Source organism: Triticum urartu, chromosome 7A (genome assembly GCF_056163025.1).
Source record: "Triticum urartu cultivar PI428250 chromosome 7A, HENAU_Tu73, whole genome shotgun sequence".
Lineage (NCBI taxonomy): Eukaryota > Viridiplantae > Streptophyta > Magnoliopsida > Poales > Poaceae > Triticum > Triticum urartu.
In genome coordinates this window covers 199,360,583-199,383,756 of record NC_141879.1, presented here as the reverse complement: position 1 = coordinate 199,383,756, position 23,174 = coordinate 199,360,583, and positions in this window count along the sequence as shown.

Here is a 23,174-nt window from a genome sequence, read left to right as displayed (position 1 = left end):
AGTCATTTCCGGCCTTCTTGGCCTTTTTGCCTTTGCGACGACTTTCCGTGTCTTGCTTTGCCTCATCATCATCATCATCATCATCATCTTCATCATCATCATCATCATCATCATCATATATAGCGTGAAGCTCCTGCCTGATGCCCATTGATTTCAAGTCTGCCCTTGCTTTCAGCCCATCTTTGGTCCTCTCTGGCATGTTGAGCAGGGTACCAAGTAGACTCTCGCACACGTTCTTCATGATATGCATGACATCAAGGCTGTGAGGCACACGGTGGATCTTCCAGTATGGCAAGTCCCAGAAAACAGACCTTGTTTTCCATACCTTCAGCAGCGGCTCTGGCGCCTTTCGCTTCTTTCCTGGCTCTGGCGCCTTTTGCTTCTTTCCCGGCAGTGGGCAGTCTTTCCAATTTTTCAACAGCTCATCTATTTCCTCGCCGCTCCTCGTACGCAGGCGTCCTCGGGGTTCGGTTTCACCATCGAATAGATCCTTGCGTTTTCTCCACGGGTCATCGTCGCGAAGCCACCTTCGATGTCCCATGAACACGGTTTTCGAAGACCCGGGATCTCTATCTAGCTGGCGATACATTGTGTCATCCATGCACCTGACGCATCCAGAAAATCCGTGGACCACCTGCCCCGCGACATATCCGTAACCGAGATAGTCGTGCACCGTCGTGAGCAGCGCGGCTCTCATAGGGAAATATTCTTTCTCTGCGGCGTTCCACATATTGGCTGGCGTTTTCCACAGCGTGTCAAGCTCCTCTTTCAGCAGCCCCAGATACAGATTGATGTCGTTCCCTGGTTGTTTCGGTCCTTCAATTAGCATACTCATGTGAATGTACTTCCTCTTCATGCACAACCAGGGGGGGGAAGGTTGTACATCCACACAAACACATGCCAGGTGCTATGTGTGCTTCTTTGGCTGCCAAACGGATTGACTCCATCGGTGCTCGCACCCAGCACGATGTTCCTTGGATCGTTCCCAAATTCTGGGTCTTCGAAGTTCAACGCTTGCCACTGGCTCGCATCCTTAGGGTGACTCAGCATCCTGTCTTTTTATCTATCTCCGGATCATTTGCGTCATCTTCTCGCTTCTTCTCCTCCCTATCCGCGTGCCAACGCAGGAGCTTTGCTACCTTAGGGTCCGCAAAATACCGCTGCAGATGAGGAGTGATCGGAAAGTACCACACCACTTTTCGAGGAGCTTTCTTCCTCTTCTTGTATCGAGTGATGCCGCACACCGGACATATGGTAGACTCCTCGTGATCGTCCCGATAAATGATGCAATTGTTCATGCACACATGGTATTTCACGTGCGGTAAATCCAGAGGACACACGATTTTCTTCGCCTCCTCCAAACTGGTCGGGCATTTGTTCCCCTTGGGAAGACGTTCGTGCCAGAATGACATGTTCTCGTCGAAGCATGCATCGGTCATTTTGTGTTTTACCTTCATCTCCAGAGCCATGAGCGTTACTTTCAGGCGGGTATCCTCGGGCCTGCATCCTTCATACAATGGAGTAACCGCGTCTAACTCAAGTTGATCCATCTTGGCTTTCTCTCGGGCGACAGCTCTTGCGTTATCCGTCTGCTTGAGAAGCAGCTCTTGAATATGAGGGTCCTGCACCCAGCCCATCGATGGTCCAGCGTCGTCTGCTCCGCCGGCATCATCATCTTCATGATCATGCCCGTCGTCTGCTCCGGCATCTTCCTCATCATCATGTCCTGCATCTTCTACATGATGACTGTGTACAGCATCACCGTCGTGATCATCTCCTGGGGATTCTTTGTCTTCTCGCCCGCCCGAGCCGCGGTGGTTGTCTTGCTGCGCTTCCTCATTTCTTGCCCGGCCCCCATGGATGACTTCGTAGTCATCTTCATCACCTTGCCACCGATAGCCATCCATGAAACCACGCAAGAGCAGGTGGTCCCGCACCAGCCCGGATTTCGGGTCCGCAATAAGGCTCTTCAGCTTGCATCTTTGACACGGACATCTTATCTCGGTCTCGTTCTTTTGAAGCATCTCGGCCTTCACAGACCTCAAAAACCTATTCACGATGCCTTCGGTCATCATGCGGACCATGGTCGCCTGCGGGGTAGAGCAAAACGATATTTTAGAACCAAGAAAAAATTTGGCATGACTTTCCCTAAAAATAGGACCAAAAAGAATGCTTAATGCCAAAATTCTCGCCGAAACGAAAATGAATCAACATTCCGGAAAAATATTGGCAACTATCGCATTTCAAATACCGGTACACCTCCAAACACAAACGCATATGCAACACCACAAACATATGCAACACCACGAACATACATAGATCTAGCTAGGCCATAAAAAGTGCATGTGCACATTGTTGTAGGGAGAACAACATAAATATAGCTTCCCCCCTTACTTACCTATCAAAACAAGGTAATTTAACCACTTAAATTGAATGAATCTATGGTGGAAATGAGGTGAAAAAGAGGAGGCACCCGAGACAAGGAGGAGGTGGAGAGAATGAAGTGGGAGAAAGTGAGTGTGGGTAGGAGAGGCTGTCCAAAATATCTTGTTGCTGCCCACTTACTAATGGCGCACCAACTCTAAATGCGCCATTAGTAATCCAGGTTACTAATGGCGCACCTTCAGGTGGTGCGCCATTAGTAGTTTTGCAAAAAAAAATACTAATGGCGCACTGTTCCACAGTGCGCCATTACTAGTTTAAAGTAGTAATGGCGCAAGGTCGAACAGTGCGCCATTAGTAGTTTTGCAAAAAAGGAATAAAAAATATAATAAAAAAACAACATTAGTGGCGCACTTTCCGACAGGTGCGCCATTACTAGTTGTAACTAGTAATGGCGCACTGTGTCTGGATGCGCCATTAGTATGTTTGGACAGGCGCACTAGTTCAAATTTTTTTTTGATACTAATGGCGCACCCTGGGCCAGGTGCGCCATTAGTAGTTTTAGCTCTAATGGCGTATCAGAAGGTGGTGCGCCATTAGTATGTACTAATGGCGCACCGCTTGTCTGGTGCGCCATTAGTGTCAATCCCATCTATAGCCCTTTTTCTAGTAGTGAAAGAAAAACGGTTCAAATAATTACGGGGCCGTGGCGTGATGTCATGCTGCCAAAACGTGTCAGCAGATTAGATTTGTGGAAATATTATTCTCTGTACGGTGGTATGTGGAACTTATTTTGCTGGGTCGGACACTATCCTTGTATTCAAACTCTTCCGTGGTGTATTCAGAGGAGGAACCCGCCTTGCAATGCCGAAGACAACACTGCACGCCGGACTCATCATCATTGAAGCCTGGTTCAGGGGCTACTGAGGGAGTCCTGGATTAGGGGGTCTCCGCACAGACGGACTATATCCTTTGGCCGGACTGTTGGACTATGAAGATACGAGATTGAAGACTTCGTCCCGTGTCCGGATGGGACTCTACTTGGCGTGGAAGGCAAGCTAGGCAATACGGATATGCATATCTCCTCCTTTGTAACCGACCTTGTGTAACCCTAGCCTCCTCCGGTGTCTATATAAACCGAAGGGTTTTAGTCCGAAGGACAACAGACAATCATACCATAGGCTAGCTTCTAGGGTTTAGCCTCTCTGATCTCGTGGTAGATCTACTCTTGTACTACTCATATTATCAAGAACAATCAAGCAAGACATAGGGTTTTACCTCCATCAAGAGGGCCCGAACCTATGTAAAATATCGTGTCCCCTACCTCCTGTGACCATCCACCTTAGACGCACAGTTCGGGACCCCCTACCCGAGATCCGCCCGTTTTGACACCGACACTCTACATGGTGGTTCGTCAAGGATTCTTTTCATTCTTCAATTGCTCTTCAAGATCTCTCTCGAAGTTAAGGTCCACCAAGCTTTACTCAAAATTAAACATGGTGTTGAACACATGTTTGTTCTAAGGAGTTCAAGTATTTTTCATCTTGCATTCTGAAGTGCAATTCTTTCATATCTCATCTTTTGAGGTGGTGTTATGTCACTTTTCACAATTTCTCTTCATATGTCGTGATTCAACAGTTGTCAGGAATGGGATAATTAAATCCATCATTTTCTTCCTTGGAGTTATCTTGGTATAGATTTCACCTAAAAGCCTTCCATTGGGAATGTTGCCATTATGGTGCTTATCTATGATCCAATTTCCGCTTTTCATCTCGATGAAGGAGTTTTCATCTCCTTGTTGATATCAATCCAACCTATTGTTTTCGTTAGTGGCAAAATTTCACCTCAAGATTTCGAGATGTTTTCCATAAGCCCACAACAAGCGTACTCTTTTCGTTATTGGTTTTCCAACAACTCCGTTCGACCCTTCGCCTAAAGATGTTTTTTTCAAACTCATTTGAGGTAGAATATGTTGTTTTCTCCTCCGTTCTTTCGATTCCATTCTTACATTTGTTCCGGAGACTTTGTGATGTTGCTCTCTTCGACGCATCATCTTGTTTTGTTAAGATCATGTTCTTTCCTTTGCTTATCCATTCAATTGGAGTGTCGTGCCCTCTATTCAGGTTCTCTCATCTTATGAAGTTTTGTCTCCCTTCTCAACCGGAGTAAAGTCTAAAATTTTTCTCACCCATTGTGCCATTCTTTCAATGGTTCCGGAGGCAGTGTGTTGTTGATTTCGTCCAGTATTCTCTCATCTTGTCAACTTCATGATTCTAATTCCTTCCATTTTTCGGTCGGAGTGCTGCCCAAATTATATCATTCTTATTCCTTCTCTATCTTGTTTTAACCGGAATGTTGTGTCTATCATTCCTCTTCTAACTGGAGTCTCATCCAAGTGCTTTCGTTTTGCCAAGTTTATATTTTATGCCTTCCATGTCCAACCGGAGTGTTGTCGTAATTGATACTTATCGTTCCTTGTATATCTTGTCTCTACCGGAGTGCTTGCACGTACTTCTTGTCCATTGCAACCATTTTCTTATGTCTTTCAACCTACAAGGTTTTCGTAATGTTCCTTGTTCCTCTTTTATAACAGAGTGTTTCCAACTTTGTTCATCTTCATTGTATTCTTTCTTTCAATTTGTTCAACCTCTCAAGGTTTGTGGTTTCACTCGTTTGTCCAAGAAGCAACTTAGTTTTACCTCTTCTCTTCCTCTTCTGTTTCTCTCCACTGCCATCCTAGACCTCGGGACGCGATCCTCCCGTAGTGGTGGAGTGTTATGACGCCCCAAGACCGGAGCTTCAGATGCCTTCCATGTTTTCCGAGTTTCATCGGGTGATTTATTTTGTCTGTTGCATGCATCATTGCATATTTTGCATTGCATCATGTCATCATGCCATTAATATTGCAACCGTTTCAAAACTCTTTTAAATAAATCGTATTGATCTTTGATCCATTTAAATCGAGGGAAGGGTGACTTCTCTTTTTAACTTATCCTCCCAATATTAGGGAGCTATTATAAAGTATTCCATGGATGTGGAATTACTGTGACACACTTGCAAATAAATCCCAATGCCTTCCATATCTAAATTCTCGGTCTCCGACTTGTTCTCGTATTCTTTTATCGTTTTATCGAGGCTCCTCAAAAATCTCAGTCCATCTAGAGTCCTTTCGAATGGGTTTCAAAATTCAAACATGTTGAATTAAATTCAACATGTGCGAGTCTATTTTTCCTCCAAAAATCCTCTTACCATTTTATTTAAATTCCTCACATTTTTGTGAGTCCAGGAAAATTACCCTCGTGCGCAAATTCTTTCCCTAACCCTCTCTTTCTATTTCTTCTCTCTATTTTTTTCTTCTCTTTCTTCTAAGGAGAATAAGAGAGAGAGATAAGCCATCCCAGCTGGGCCTTCCAACCTCCTGCGCCGACCCACCTAGGCTATTTGCACCCTAGGCCCAGCGCCCCGTCTAACCTTAGCCTCCCTGAGCCCGAACCCCACTATCTCCCTCGTTCCCGCAGCGCCGCCGTATCCCTCGATCCCCATCGCGCTCCTGCCCGATCCCCATCTCCTTCCCTCTCTTCGCTCGTGCACAGGGCCGCAGCTCACAGCGCCCGATCCCCATCCCTCGACCTCACCACTCGGCGGCGACCAAAGCCGGGGTGCCACCCACCTCCCTCCACCGTCAAGCTTCAGCACCGGGACCTCTCCGTGCCATTGCCCGTTCCACCCCGCAGCCGCTTGCCAGCAGATGCACTTCCGCCGTCCAGGACCCATGGCGCCACCTGCTGGTCCCTTCAGCAATGCCTGCTGCTCCCTGCATCGCCCGTGTTCGCCGGCGTCTTCAACCTCCCGAGGTACTCCCCTGCCTCTGCCACGCCGGCCTGTGACGCTGCCGCCGCACTCCACCAGGACCACGTCGGCGCCCCGCCTCCAAGTCTACTGCCGCCGGCGCCCTGCAGCTCCAGCCGTTCTTCTCACTCCGCAGCGCCTCCGCTCGCCCGCATCGACCAGCCTCCTCCGCGCCAAGTCCAGGGGCTCGTCACCTCCAGCGCCTCTACATGTCCAAGCCCCGTGCCCTACCTCTGCTTCGTTCGAGCCGGGAGGAGGACATGCCTCCGCTCGCCTGCATCAACCAACGCCGAGCCCTTGTCTCCACTACGACCCAACCGCTCGCCTCCGTCGCGTCCTTCCTGCACCTCCACACGCCGTCCCCGAGCGCCGGGAGCACCCTCACGCGATGACCAGAACTGCGCCAAGTTGTTGCCTCTTTGCACCTGTGATGTCTTGCGTGGACGCTTTTCAAACAGGATTTGGAACCTCTAGGGCCAAGTACCGTGACTCCAAAGATCTTGGATGCACCAAGTCCCTCGATGACAAGTGCCTCTCAGAACGTGTACGTCTATAGCGAGCGTGCTTTGCATCAAGTCCGACTGCGTCATAAACGACTACGTGATGACCACGAAGGACATGGAAATGTCGAGCTCCTCTCGGAATGAACGAGAACGAGTACTGCCGCCGAAGACCTATAACACCCAAAAAATTTAACCATGATTTATTAATTAAAATTTTGCTATGGTAAATTAAATTTTTGTTTTCTGGATTTTCTTTTAATTCAGAACCACTCTTTTCTCCTAAATTGTGGAGTTCTCACCCCAAGTGGAAACCTTTCAAAAATATTATTGGGCTTATATATCTTCCCAAGACCATTTCTTTTTATCAGTGGAATTATTTCTACAATTATTTTTCCTGAGCTTTATTTCTTTTGAAGTGATTTTTCATAAGTTTTAGGGTTCCATTTGCACTACAACCCTTTCAGATACTCCTTTAAAATCCCCACCAAAATTTTGGGATGTCATGTGATGTTCCCACATCACTTTTATGCAAAAACCTCTTTTAGTCATTTGGAAATTTTGAGCCCTACCTCAAGTTTTCAAATCTTGATCAGTTTGTGGTTTGCACTGCAACCTATTTAAATATTTCTTTAAAAATTCCACCAAAGTTGGGAGATGTTAGTAGGAGTATATAATTCAAATTTATGCAAAAACCCATTGGAGTTCTTTGAAAAATTTGAGCAAATCATCCTCTTTTGCTCTCTGGCCCAGTTTGGTATTTTCTACTGCAACTCTATTTTGTTTTGCTCTAGTGCCCATGAGATATTTCCTGCTTATAGTCCACCCTACCAAACCCTTAAGTCCAAGAGATTGGACCCATTGGAATATTTTTGGTCCATGCAATAATAGCCTTTATTTTCTGTCCAGATTTGGTTTTCTCAAAAGGTTGCACTTGGGAGTTTTTGTTTTTGTCAAACTAACCTTGCCACCCTCTTTATCTTCTAAAGAGACTATGATCTGGAGTTTTTGGCCACCAGAAGAGATGCGTAGAGGCCCATGGCATTCTGTCTAGCACCTTGTGTGCATGGCCAGATTTGACATAGTTTTTAGTTTGCACGTTGGACCTGCTTGCTTTTCCTAAACAACATGTCTCATGGCTCTACCTTAGTCTATAGCACCACCCTGCTAAACCTCATGTGGATTAGAGCCCCTTGGCAGGCATTGGCATTTTGCCGAGCACATCGCGTGCGTGCTCTGGGCGTGGCCAGAGCGCGCGTTTTGCACGTGCGTGCGCCCGAGTCGCCGCGTCCCGCTGTCGACTCCCCGCGCCCGTTCTGATCCGTGCCCGCTCACAGCCATCACGCCCCGACCCCTCCCTCATCGTAGAGCCGCCCTGGCCACCTCCTGACACCCCACAGCGCCACCACCGCAAGCTGCCACCGCCGCTCCGCCAGCCTCTGCCATGGACGGCGCCGCCCGAGCCATAGCCGCGCGCCAGCTCGCCCCTGAACAACTCGAGCTCATCCAGTCGCTCCTCCAAGCCACCCCCTGCATCACCACGTCGTCTACGGCCACAGTACCAGCTCACCGTCGATCTTATCCCCGGCCGCCGCGGAACCGACCTCGACCGCCTATAAAAGGAGCCCCCGAGCCCGTCCAGACCTTCAGGCAACCTCAGGCCATCCCTCTAGAGCCCCCACAGCCAGCAATCGACGGAGGGAGGCCTTCTTCCCCATCTCCGGCCAGTTCGGCTGCCGCCACGCTCCGGTGCCGTGCATCGCGAGCAGAGCCTCCCCCGTCCATCCAGTGCCATCGTCCGACTCCCCTAGACCTTGCGGAGCCACCCCACCTCTCAAACCCGATTGGGAGCTACCGTAGCTCGAGACCCCAAATCCTCCCGAAGCCACCGTCCGCCGCGGAGCTCGCCGTCGACGACCCCCTCTTTCCCCATGACCCTCTCGACCACCGGGAGGATCGCCCTGGACTGGCGGATCCATCCCTGCCCTCGGAACCCCGTGGAGAGCCGCCGTTCGTCGACGGAGATCGCCGGAGCCCCGCCTCCGCTCGGACCAATGGGCCTGATGGACCCACTGTCAGTGACCCAGCCCCGCCGAAGCGTGTATTAAGTGGAAGCGCATTCCACCAAATACGCCTTCGCTAGAAGAAAACATACGTGCCGCCGAACCGTTTTCTTTTTTCTGGTTTTTATTAAAAACAGATTTTGACTAAACTTTGACTAGCTGTAACTTTCTAAATACAAGTCCAATTGATTTGATTCTTTTTCTGTTGTTTCTCAAATTTTGTCTAGTTTATTTTCATATTTGAAAAAAATTTCAAACAACTTTTTTGTATTGTTTTGAAACTATGTGTTAATTTGAATTTTTCTTAAATAGGATTTTGGAGAGGGAGGCAACTTTCAAAAAATGCACCCCACTTGCATACTCTTGAAGGCAAGCATTTTGAACCCTAGCATAATATTGTTGTGTGTTGGTTGATACGGTTACAACACCACCTTGACTCGGAGTGGTCGTTATTTTATGTGATGATATGATCATACTCATGAGTGCATATTGATGATTCCGTGCTGTTGGAATTTGATATGTTTGTGATAATAATCACCCTCATACGCCTTTCATGCCTACCGGAAGGAATCCGGGAAAGCCTCTGTCTTGGGTAGACACAAGCTTGTCTCTAGTTCTTCGTCGAGACGGTTGTGTCCGGTAAGGCATGGTGAGGTATGATGAGTGGTGATTCTGTCTGATTGGTGTGAAATATATTTCTTATGCTAATCATGCAGGAAATGCTTTAACATCATGAGTCGACCATAGATCGAGTCTTGTTCCCGTAACCCCCACACTTGTTTCGTACTAGCACTTGTCCCTGCCATAGGTGGGGTACGGTTCAGTAAGTTGTCAACCCCTTCCTAGCACACACCGTACAGAGAGGCCATGGTGGAAGATACCGGCTGCATCCGGTAGGCATGCCACCTGGTCCGGGGGCATGGGTGTTTCCGGTTGGTGCCGAGGGGGTAGCTCCCCTAGTCTGTGCGCGTTATAAATTTTGTGATCCCATGCTAGTCGAGGTTGTAGCCTCCCCACTTAGAGTTTCGCTTAACGGGTGTCGTGGGTGATTCCAGACACTGGTAAGTTAGGCTGGTGTGTGCGGTCAGGTGAGTTTTCAACTAAAAGACCATAGACGGAATTAATCCCGATGGACTAAAGGAATCCGTTACTTGTGGGTAAAGAGTACACCCTCTACAGAGATTATATCTACTCGAATAGCCGTGTCCATGGTTAAGGACTACAGTCTGGGATGGGTCAACTGTCGGTCTTAGAGTCGGTCTTCGGAGAAAAAAAACTGCTAAACCAGAACATGGATCATGACTTGTGACTTATGATGATTATGATTACTATTATTATGGACTAACCATTTACATTATTTGAATTATTGAGTATCCCTGGGATGGTTCTACCTCCTAGATATTCACTGTGATAACTCTCATATAAGCCGTTTATGTGGTGTCGTGGAGATGCCCGACTGTGGCATGCTTGTTATTCGGTTACTCTATAAGCCCTTTATGTGGTGTCGCTGAGACGCCCGACTGTGGCATGCTTATTATTCATTTACTTTATAAGCCCTTTATGTGGTGTCACTGAGATGCCCGACTGTGGCATGTTTGCTACTTATTTCCTTTATAAGCCCTTTATGTGACGTCGCTCATACGCCCGACTGAGGCATGCTTTATATTATTATCCTTTCGAGGCGTCGCTTCAGACACCCAATCGCTGCATTCTATTTCTACTCACCTATTGCATATTCATGTTGTATATGAATAACCTACTTGCGTGCATCATGGATTCTTATTCTGTGACTGACGTTGTGATCATAAAATATTTCAGAGCATGATTATCAATTGTATTATTATACCTGTGTTCATAATGTTTGCAAGTACATTCAAATTACTCATTGGCTTGTCCCTGGCTATTGTCTTGCCAGATTCCTTGCATGGAGAGGAGCATTGCGATGACAGCCCCGGAACCTACGCAATGGTGATAGCAGCCTCGTGAAGATATGAGTTATCCAGGTCAGTTGTTCCTGTGGGAAATGGAGTCCCATAGAACGCTGAGGAACCACAAACCGCTTCCGCCATCAACCAGTAGAAACCATTTGTTGTACTCATAGGCCAGAATGGTCTTGTACTACACATTTTGTATTCTGCTTGGAGTTTCTGTATCAAGTTGGTGTCTCATCAGCTAACAGTAATCCTGGGGCTGGTGAGCACAAGGGCCATTTTCTGGGAAATTAATATCCTGAAAATGCGGTCCTGACAAGACCTGTATAACGGAACCATCAAGTTCTACTACCTTCGTGTGTACCACTACTTCCCACGATGACCGTGTACTACTACCATCCCGTGCATGTCGCCAAGTACCACGACGCCCGGAGCCCTCGGACCCGCCAAGTTCCACTACGAGATGTACCACTGCTGCCACTGTGGATCTGACATAACCAAGTGTATAAATATTGTCACCCCGAAGACGTTGGTTTTGTCAAGTACCTCTCCGAAACGAACGTGTACCGCTGCTCCACTACCGTCGAAAAAACGACTACTTCCGACGATCCATGAACACCTCCATTACTTTGAACTTGGTCCGCCCCAGAATGCACGCTACGAAGGTATAACCCCGAGACGACGCCTGTGAACGAATGAATGCATGTTGTATGAGATGCACCCTTGTTCTCCTCGAGTCTGAACTGTCGGTGCACGTTGCCCCTCTTTTTCTTTGTCACCGACATGTGGGAACACGGTATCCGGGAGCACCCCATCATCCTTGCATGCCACGCTCCCGTCACTTTTCCTTTTGCACCAGCATCTCCATCGGGTTTTTGGAACCGGAGTGTTGCCGTGGCACCCCTTTCGTTTCCGCTACGATGACTAATGCTTCATCATGCTCATATCAACATTTTTCATAAAAATTGCATAAACTTGAACTTGTCATCCGCATCATGATAATAACATTTAAAATGGTTAATGTTGTTGTTGCATTAAATTGCTAAAGCACATGAGGATTTTCGGAATTGTTGTTTGATATTTCCGGCCTTATTTAAACTGGCCTAAATAGGTAGTTATACTTATGTTTCACCCCTTGCCATGCTTAACAACATTTAATATTGTTGAGTACCTAACCGGGAGTGAACTAAATAATTGATGTGGTGTTTCGTCAATATGCAACTCATTGCATATTGGGCTCCACTAAACTTGTAGTTTTGTTTGTGCACTTTGCCATGCCATGCCCTCATTAAACCGGACATGCATCATACTTGGTTGTGCATCATGCCATGTTTATGTGGTGGTTGTTTACTATGGTGTTTGCTTCTTTCCGGTCTTGCTTCTTCGGGTTAGTTCCGAGAACGTCGCGTTTGTGAGGATCCGTTCGACTACGCCCGTTTGTCTTCTTCATGGACTCGTTCTGCTTCCTTGCGGGATCTCAGGCAAGATGACCATACCCTCGAAATCACTTCTATATTTGCTTGCTAGTTGTTCGCTCTATTGCTATGGCGCGATAACTACCACTTGCTATATATCATGCCTCCCATATTGCCATGTCAAGCCTCTAACCCACCTTTCCTAGCAAACTGTTGTTTGGCTATGTTACCGCTTTGCTCAGCCCCTCTTATAGCGTTGCTAGTTACAGGTGAAGCTGTGGCGCCCTCGATTCAATCGTACACTAGTCATACATGCAAATGTGTATGATCAAGATCAAGGACTCATAGGAGGATATCACAACACAACTCTAGACACAGATTAAAATAATACAAGCTTTATATTACAAGCCAGGGGCCTCGAAGGCTCGAATACATAAGCTCGAAAACACAAGAGTCAGTAGAAGCAACAATATCTGAGTACAGACATGAGTTAAACAAGATTGCCTTAAGAAGACTAGCACAAAAGCAGCAACGATCGAAAAGGCAAGGCCTCCTACCTGGGAGCCTCCTAACTACTCCAAGTCGTTGGCGGTCGTCACGTAGTAGTAGGCATCCTCCGGGTAGTAGTAGTCATCAGTGGCGTCGTCTGGCTCCTAGGATCTGTCATCTGGTCGCAACAATCAGGTATGGGGAAAAAGAAGTAGCAAAGCAACCATGATTACTCATCCAAAGTACTCGCAAGACTTACATCAGATCTAAACTAAGTATGCATCTGTATCAAAGGAATGGGTTGTATCTGTGGACTACACTGCAAAATGCCAGAAGGGAAGGGAAAGCCTAGCCTATCGAAGACTAGCATCTTCTAGAAACCACCATCTTGCAGCAATAGGAGGTAGTAGAGTAGCATAAAGTAAAGTAGTAGTAGTGTTATCAACCTCGGCTAGAGATCCTTTCTCGACTCCCTGCGAGAAAGCAATCCCACAGCCATACTACCTAGTTATCATCACAATCCAATTCTCATTAGCATCCAGTTCTCATCACAAGTATCTAGTTCTAGTTGTATCGATCGTGATACAACTCCAAGTGTCCGTTACCATAGGACAGGCTATCGGTAGATGTGTTCTTCCCTGCAGGGGTGCACCAACTTACCCACCACGCTCGATTAACTCCGGCCGGACACACTTTCCTGGGTCATGCCCGGCCTCGGCCAAACAATACGCCACAACCCGACCTAGGCTTAATAGAGAGGCCAGCACGCCGAACTAAACCTATGCCCCCAGGGGTCTGGGCCATCTCCCCGGGAACTCCTGCACGTTGCGTACGCGGTCGGTGAGCAGACCTAGCTACCTCCTTCAACAAGGTAGGTGCTTTCCAGTCCAACCAGGCGCGCACCGCTCAGTCGCTGACGTCTATTAAGCTTCGGCTGATGTATACGACACAGAACACCCATACTATGCCCACGTGATGGTTAGTGCTATCAGGCCAGAGGCCCCTCGTATCAAATATCCAAATCATAGTGGATTAGGAATGCGCGGTAACGACCAGAGACTCACGATCGATGTGACCCCGTCGCCCCGTCTCGAGTACTTGCGGCAAGGGCTAGGAATGCCCGGCCACGCCTCGTAAGTATCTCGCGGGCACCTTCCAGGTCAACCCGACTCCACATCACTCGCTGTTAAGCTCGCGCGGGTACCCCTCAGGGTCGACCCGTCTTTAGTAACATGTCTCAGTGTAAGGTCATAGTAACCATAGTAACTGTGCGTCTAACACCAAGGGGAAACCCCGAGGAATCACCCCCGGAGAATTCCACTCAATGTTATCATCAAGGTGAATGTAAGAGGATCCACCCTCGAGGTTCACACTTGAGGGGTTGCACAACAGAGGCGTAACGAAAGTGGTTAAGGAGGAAATCACCCTAGATGACCTCTACCGTATAGCTAGACTACAGAGATCTCATCAGGAGTGATGTAAGAGGTTCCACCCTCGGCACTCGATGGTAACTCTGCAGAGTCATACAACTAGGGGGGTGATGTGCAGTGTCGGGGCCTGGACGTCAAACACGTTGATCACGTCATCGAACATAAAGCGGGGCAACTGGGACAAGGTGGGGGTCACTTATGGATCTCTAACCAACCTATACTAAGCAGTTTAGGATAAGCAGGTAAGGTATGAAAGCAGGTAACAACAACAGGCTATGCATCAGAGTAGAATCATACAGAAAGCAGTAGCAGTTCTAATGTAAGCATGAGAGGGAAAGAAATGGGCGATATCAGAATGCTCAAGGGAGGTTTGCTTGCCTGGTTGCTCTGGCAAGAGAGAGGGGTCGTCAACTCCGTAGTCGTATACTCGGTAGCAGCGGCGTCGGTCTCGGTGTGTAGCGAGAGAAGAGGGGGAAGAAACAATAAATATAATGCAAAAAAATGCATGACGATGCATGACATGACAAAGCGTGATGCTAGGTGTGCCCTAACGCAGTACGAGGTGGTACCGGTGAAGGGGGGAAACATCCGGGAAATTATCCCCGGTGTTTCGCGTTTTCGGACAAACGAACCAGAGGGGGAAAGTTGCGTGTTCGCTATGCTAGGGATGCGTGGCGGATGAACGGGCTGCGTATCCGGATTCGTCTCGTCGTTCTGAGCAACTTTCATGTACAAAGTTTTTCCATCCGAGCTACGGATTATTTTATATTAATCTTTAACGTTTTAAATCATTTTCAGAAATATTATTAATCTGAATTTAATAGCAAAAATGCTATATGTACACAGAAGTGTACCCAGCCAGGCCACTCAGGGACTGACTGGTGGGCCACTGTTGACTGGGTCAACAACCCAGTCAGCAGAGGCTGACTGGTTCGGCCTTATCCACTCAAACAGGGAGCATGGCTCCCACGTGTCATGGACCCAGTATTAACTATTCATTTAAACTAATCTAATTTAGGTTAAAAAGATGAGGGGTCCATTGGCAATGTCTATTTAGGGCATATTCTTTTTTAAAAGGCTAATTAGGCAAGGTGGGCCCCTAAGTCAGCGGTCAACCACCATTTAATCACGCGCGTGCGTGCTTGTGTATGTCGGCGAGGTCCCGACGCGGTCGAGGGGCTTCGGCGGCAGGCATGGCCCCGGCGAGGCCACGGGCGGGCGCGCGAGCACGGGGCGGCCTCGGCGGCGCTGGCAGCGGCGCGCGGGCGCGAGGTCCTGCAGGCGTCAGCGAAGGCAGGCCTTGCGGTGGGGGAGCACGCCACGGGCGAGCGGGCGAAGAGTGGCTTTGGCGCGAGGAGTGGCGATGGCACGGGCAGCAGAGGAGCAGGGCGCGGGCGGCGTGGCATGGGAGAAAGGAGGAGGCGCGCAGGCGCAGGCGGGCATGTGGGGCGCGGGAGGTGGAGCCGCGGCCGAGGCGGAAGGCGCAGCCCTGGTGCGGCTCTGGCGTGGCCGGACATGGTCACGACGCGGCCAACAGCGCGCGCGTCCAGGAGCGGGCGTTGGGAAGCCAGCGGCGGGAGTGGGGCGAGGTGCAGTGTGACGCGACCGCGGTCGGATGGCGCACGAGCGAGGCGGCGAGCGGGATGGCGCGAAGCACGCGCGTGCGTGTGCGGCAAGCGGTGGGGCGGTAGGATGCGGCCGGCGCTGGGCTTTTCGCGAGCGACGTCGGGCGGTGGAGCCGAGCGAGGGGGAGAGGGCGTGGCCATGGCAGAGAGGAGGGAGTGGGAGCTCACAAAGGAGTAGGGACCAGGGCAACGGGGGGCGAGTAGGAGGACGGAGACGGTGCGACGGAGAGGAGCAGTCCGGCGAGGTGGAGGCGGCGGTGTCGCAGCGAGCCGGCACCGGGCGGCGAGCGGCGGCCGGTTCCCCCCTCCCGATCCTATCGAGACAGACGGGGAGGGAGATATTTCGAGGGGGGAGAGTGGGTGTGAGTGGGGTTCGGGGTACGGGAGGAGTGGGTGTGAGTGGGGTTCGGGGTACGGGAGGAGTGGGTGGTTATGGAGTGGGGGTGGGCCTTGGCCCAGTTGGGTAGGCCAGCTGGGCCGGAGCCCAGTGGGGGGGTGCTTCCTCTTTCTTTTTTTGTCTTTTACTTTTTCTCTTTTCTTTTTACAGAAAAAGCATGGTAATATTTGGGCTGCCAAAAGGATTTTGTAAAATGTGGGAGTTGGCCACATAATTACATTGCAATAGTTAGCACTTCCATAACAAGGTTGTGAGGCTTTTGAAATAGTTTGAAATTTTTATAAATAAAAAAGCCATTTAATCTATTGTTTTAGCCACTCCTTTAATTGGTTTAGGCCATTTAAACACCTTGCAAAAAGTTGGTTCACCACCAATATTAACAAATGATTATTTGCCACATGATGAACATTTTAGTTTTCATGTCAGACAAATATGGATTTTTTTACTTCAGATTGGATTTGAATTTGAATTGTGATTTGGATCAAGTGAAGATTAGCAATAGTAGTGTGATGACATGGCACCATCAACAGGGGATTACTGTAGCATGACACTGGGGGTGTTACAAATCTCCTCCACTACAAGAAATCTCGTTCCGAGATTTAAGTGGGGAAGTAAAGAGTAATTTCGGGAGAACTGACCCTTATAGGGTTAATTATCAGATGAACAATTCAGGGAATGTGGCAAAAGTATCCCTCGAGTTGAAACTTAATAAAACATCGAGAGCAAAATATGAAGGTACAATAGGAAGTTTCAAGCGAATGGACAAACGATCGATACCTAAACAGAGTGTGAGAAAGGGGTTCAGAGCATCAGGAATAGATCATCTCTCGGAAGATGGCTCGTGACATGATACGAAGCCAAGCGGGAGGAATAACCTTAGAAACAGGGGGTACAGGAGAGTCAGGTTTCGATCCTGTGGAACTGTGGGTTATGGGCCCACCATGTGGGTTAAAAGTAGGAAGAGTGCTGACATCTTGCACGATTATGATAGAAAGGCATGTCAGAGGGTAGCCTGTCAGTTATGTCAGCAACAACGTTGGTACCAAGGGCGAGGGACAAAGAGAAACATTTTCCTCCTCGTTGAACGAGGCGGACCAATAGGCAAAGTTCTCGTCCATCGGTGGCTACCGGAATGCCACCATCAATAGTAACAGGCGTATTCTGACCCAGTAGTACATCGAGGTGTTTATAAAAGCAGTGACGTATTACTTCTTAGATCATATAAACCTCAAGAAGGTTAAACAAAACAATGGAAAGGAAAATGTGATTACCAGATTAAACAGAACAATGGAAAGGAAAATGTGCTTAAACACTTATTTCAGGGGTATATCCTTCCCAAGAACAAGCAAAGTATGATATCCAATACCGGATAGAAGGTAGAAAACCACTTAGGTAAGGGGAGAGGAATTTCATGACGTTACCCATAAAGTGGTGTTTGGGTAATTGAGCAGGAAACATTTAGCATTGGGCTTGTTGAAAATCGGAGTACCACAGACAAGCTTCGAGATAGCATTGACATGGTCTTCAAGCAAGGTCGGACTTAGAAAATAAGTCAAACAATTTTAGCAGGGAAAAGATGAGGGTTTGGCCGACGGGCTCATCCACAATCCATCGACATGCCAAAAGGATGTATTTCCGAAATTATATGAACAAGTTAGTGTTGGGGAAGGCAAGAATGTTATGATGATAACATAAATCATCGAGGGGGGGGGATTGTATTTCTCACCATGAATTCGATTATTATCCTGGAAAAGCTCAGAATGTTGATGATGATCATGACACATTTGTCGAGAGATTTCATGAAGATGTCACCGAGAAGAAAAGGAAGGAAGAAGTGAAGGGCTCTGAGAACCACGGATTCGACACAAGCTCAAAGTCAAGATTGTTGTTCGAGGTGAAATGATAAGATGAGGAAGATTGACGTAAGCTTAGCTCATCGTCGGAAGTTGCTCCGGGCATAAGGACCAGGTAGCACAGTTAAAAAGTTGACATAACAAACATATAGCCGATCAGGCTAGGAATGATGTGATGGGGTATAAAGCTTCCCAGTATCAAGTACTAGGTGTAATGCCAGAAGGTAAATCGGAGTAGAGGTTGGACAGGGGAACAAATTTGCAGAGGATAAGTAATTTTAACTTACCCAGTGAATGAGATCAAGGAGAAAATATGGTCGAGACCATAACTGCAAGGGATCCAATTTACGATACCTAAAGAATTATTCAAATGATTAAATATCCTTGCAAGAAGCTTTCATGATAAGTTCCACACCGTGTCCATGGGCATGAACACAAAGGTTCAGGGTCAACTCCCACTTCTATAATGCATAACCTTTCATTTTACTTCTCACTCTTGATGAAGTTGTAGTATTGAAATTTTATCTGACGAAAAGCCAGTAGCGTATAACCCGCATAACTTTCGGGTTCACACAGATTAGGGAAGGCATAGGTTCAACCCATCGGGGCATCTTAGGAACATATATCCAAAATTTCGAGAATAAATAACACAAGCTCGGTAGTAGAGTATGCTTGAGAAAGCAGAGGATACTATTCTCCAAAAGCATTATGTATCCGAGGAAAGGCCCACAAGCTTATTGAATATGTAGGACGTTGTCGGATAAAATCCAAAAAAGGGGGTCTGGTGGTCCACAAGGGATTTCATGTGAGCATCAGTATTCAACCTGAGGTAAAACAATGCAAGGAGACTAGATTATAGAAACAACTAACTAACTCAAAGCTCAATTTCAAAGGAATTATGATTTCCAAAACAAGGGATCAGAAGCAATGCTCTGATTAGGGAAGGATAGGTAGAATAGCCTGAGGGGTACACTCGATGGCGATTTGATTGGTCGAGACCCAGCACATGTTAAAATGACGTCTGTGCTGGAAGGTTGAATTCTAGGATCTGATTGAGGATTGCGAGCATTCGCAACATATTGTATCAACGGACTCAAAATGACAAAGACAAAGGATGACAAGATTACTAGACTTATGGTATTAACCATAATGCAAGCAAGCAAGAAATTCAAGAACAATAGGCTGTTGAGGATTTTCACAAGAACGAATGGTATTACGAAGACTTTTGTGAAGTACATGAATCAACTGAGGGTGAGCGGATACTCGGTAGGTGCACGAAGTTATCCGTTGGGGTATTCAGGTGACAAGGAACTGCAAGGCAGTAAGCTCAAAGGAATCTCGGAACAAAGGAGAGTAGTTCAGGGCATCTTGTAATGACAAGATCAATGGGATAGAATGTAAGATTGGTCAGTGTGTGTAGTTATCCATAAGGATATTTCGGTTGTAGGGAATTGCAAAGGCAACACGCGCAAAGTCTCAGGAGAATATCATAGAGTATCTTCGGAATCTTCTGATGCAACAGGCGATCATTTGAAATAAGGGGCTCTCCAGGAGGAAGTAGTTACAAGATCCTAATGTTAGAGTTAGCAAAATCGTTTAACCCGAAAGGAAGAGAGATCAGAGTCCCAGAGTATAGACAAGGAATAAAAGATCCTAATACCACCCAATGGCGACGTGGGCCCGTAAGCCACACAGCCAAGTTAGTAAAATAGTTTTCGATTTCTAGACTCAACTTGGGCCAAGGAGTTGGAAAGGGGGATTCCTACAGGCAGTCAGCTCTGATACCAACTTGTGGCGCCCTCGATTCAATCATACACTAATCATACATGCAAATGTGTACGATCAAGATCAAGGACTCACGGGAGGATATCACAACACAACTCTAGACACAAATTAAAATAATACAAGCTTTATATTAGAAGCCAGGGGCCTCAAAGGCTCGAATACATAAGCTCGAAAACACAAGAGTCAGTGGAAGCAACAATATCTGAGTATAGACATGAGTTAAACAAGATTGCCTTAAGAAGGCTAGCACAAAAGCAGCAACGATCGAAATGGCAAGGCCTCGTGCCTGGGAGCCTCCTAACTACTCCAAGTCCTCAGCGGTCGTCACATAGTAGTAGGCATCCTCCGGGTAGTAGTAGTCATCAGTGGCATCGTCTGGCTCCTGGGATCCGTCATCTGGTCGCAACAATCGGGTATGGGGGAAAAAGAAGTAGCAAAGCAACTGTGAGTACTCATCCAAAGTACTCGCAAGACTTACATCAGATCTAAACTAAGTATGCATCTGTATCAAAGGAATGGGTTGTATCTGTGGACTAAACTGCAGAATGCCAAAAGGGAAGGGGAAAGCCTAGCCTATCAAAGACTAGCATCTCCTGGAAACCACCATCTTGCAGCAACAGGAGGGAGTAGAGTAGCATAAAGTAAAGTAGGAGTAGTGTTATCAACCTCGGCCAGAGATCCTTTCTCGACTCCCTGCGAGAAAGCAATCCCAGAGCCATACTATACAATTATCATCACAATCCAATTCTCATCAGCATCCAGTTCTGATCACAAGTATCCAGTTCTAGTTGTATCGATCGGGATATAACTCCAAGTGTCCTTTACAGTAGGACAGGCTATCGATAGATGTTTTCTTCCCTGCAGGGGTGCACCAACTTACCCACCACGCTCGATTAACTCCGGCCGGACACACTTTCCTGGGTCATGCCTGGCCTCGGCCAAACAATACGCCGCAACCCGACCTAGGCTTAAGAGAGGCCAGCACGCCGGACTAAACCTATGCCCCCAGGGGTCATGGGCCATCTCCCCGGGAACTCCTGCATGTTGCGTACGCGGCCGGTCAGCAGACCTAGCTACCTCCTTCAACAAGGTAGGTGCTTTCCAGTCCAACCCGGCGCGCGCCGCTCAGTCGCTGACGTCTATTAAGCTTCGGCTGATGTATACGACGCAGAACGCCCATACTATGCCCACGTGATTGTTAGTGCTATCAGGCCAGAGGCCCCTCGGGTTAAATATCCAAATCGTAGTGGATTAGGAACGCGCGGTAACGAGAAGAGACTCACGATCGATGTGACCCCGTCGCCCCGTCTCGAGTACTTGCGGCAAGGGCTAAGAATGCCCGGCCACGCCTCGTAAGTATCTCGCGGGCACCTTCCAGGTCAACCCCACTCCACATCACTCGCTATTAAGCTCGCGCGGGTACCCCTCAGGGTCGACCCGTCTTTAGTAACATGGCTCAGTGTAAGGTCATAGTAACCATAGTAACTGTGCGTCTAACACCAAGAGGAAAACCCGAGGAATCACCCCCGGAGAATTCCACTCGATGTTATCATCAAGGTGAATGTAAGAGGATCCACCCTCAAGGTTCTGTCACACCCTAGCTAGTTCAAGCATTAGAGTGTGCATCATGTTTAAATTCCCTTAAATTTGAAATGGGGAAGACAAAAACCCCACACCCCCCTGGAAACAACTAGGGTTTACTAAAATTATTTTCAATGAACCCAAAATGCCCTTCACAAAATGTTCATCATTTCTGGATTGGGCTAAAACCCCTGGCAAAAATGGGAGGGGTCCACCTCGGCCAGAGATCCTTTGGATTGGAAACCTCGGAAGAGGGAGGAGTTATGCAATTTCACCCAAGGAAGACTGACTGTGGATGCATATAGTCGTGAATTTGGGAATCTGGCACGTTATGCCCCTGAAGAGGTATCTACTGACGCTAAGAAGCAGGCAAGGTTCCGCAAGGGACTTAGCCTTGAGCTTCACCGCGATCTTCGTCTGCACGAGTGCACCTCCTTTCAGAAGTTGGTCAATAAAGCCATCAGTGCTGAAACAGGCCAGACTGATTATGACGCTTCACGCAAGCACTCACGTGACTTTGGCTCTTCTGCCACCCAGGTTGTGGATCCCAAGCACGGCACTGCCACCCAGGTTTATTCCAAGGCCATCCTTTGAGGCGCCTCGTCCCAACTAGCAGTTTGCACCGCCCAAGACCTATGGTGGCCCTCCTGCTAATGCTGCTCCACGCCCCAATGTGGTGACATGCTTCAAGTGTGGAGAGCCGGGTCACTATAGCCGAGAGTGTCCCCAGAACAACAACCCCAATCAAACTGGAAAGTCCGTTGGCCGTGGTAAGCCCGTGGGAAAGACATTCTACGCCAAGCCGGTCACCACTGCCCGTGGCCATGTCAACTATGTTTCAGCCGAGGAGGCTCATGAGGATCCTAACGTCGTCCTTGGTACGCTCCTTGTTAACTGCCATACGGCATCTATTCTTTTCGATACTGGAGCATCTCATTCATTCATATCCGAGAACTATGCTCGATTGCATAACACGACATTCTGTGACATGCCCTCTACCATGGAAATTCAAACCCCTGGCTCTAGATGGCAAACTTCTAGAGTAAGCCATGGGAACGAAATTCTTGTCGATGGACTTGTCTTCCTTGCATCCTTAATAGCTCTCAAGTCCTCGGACATAAACATCATCTTGTGTATGGACTGGATGTCAGCTCATTATGCTAAGATTGATTGTGCCACTAGAACCGTTCAACTTACTCACCCATTGGGCAAGACAGTCAATGTCTTAACTCGAGTGGCCAAGCACCAGCTTTACTCCCTAAATGCCAACCCCCTTCCAGACCTTGTGGATGTTCTGGTAGTCCGAGATTTTCTGGATGTCTTTCCAGAAGAACTGCCAGGTGTTCCACACTTGAGGGGTTGCACAACAGAGCCGTAACGGAAGTGGTTAAGGAGGAAATCACCCTCGATGACCTCGGCCGTATAGCTACACTACAGAGATCTCATCAGGAGTGATGTAAGAGGTTCCACCCTCAGCACTCGATGGTAACTCCGCAGAGTCGTACAACTATGGGGTGATGTGCGGTGTCGGGGCCTGGACGTCGATCACGTTGATCGCGTCATCAAACATAAAGCGGGGCAACTGGGACAAGGTGGGGGTCACTGATGGATCTCTAACCAACCTATACTAAGCAGTTTAGGATAAGCAGGTAAGGTATGAAAGCAGGTAACAATAACAGGCTATGCATCAGAGTAGAATCATACAGAAAGTAGTAGCAGTTCTAATGCAAGCATGAGAGGGAAAGAAATGGGCGATATCGGAATGCTCAAGGGAGGTTTGCTTGGCTGGTTGCTTTGGCAAGAGAGAGGGGTCGTCAACTCCTTAGTCGTACTGGGTAGCAGCGGCGTCGGTCTCGGTGTCTAGCGAGAGAAGA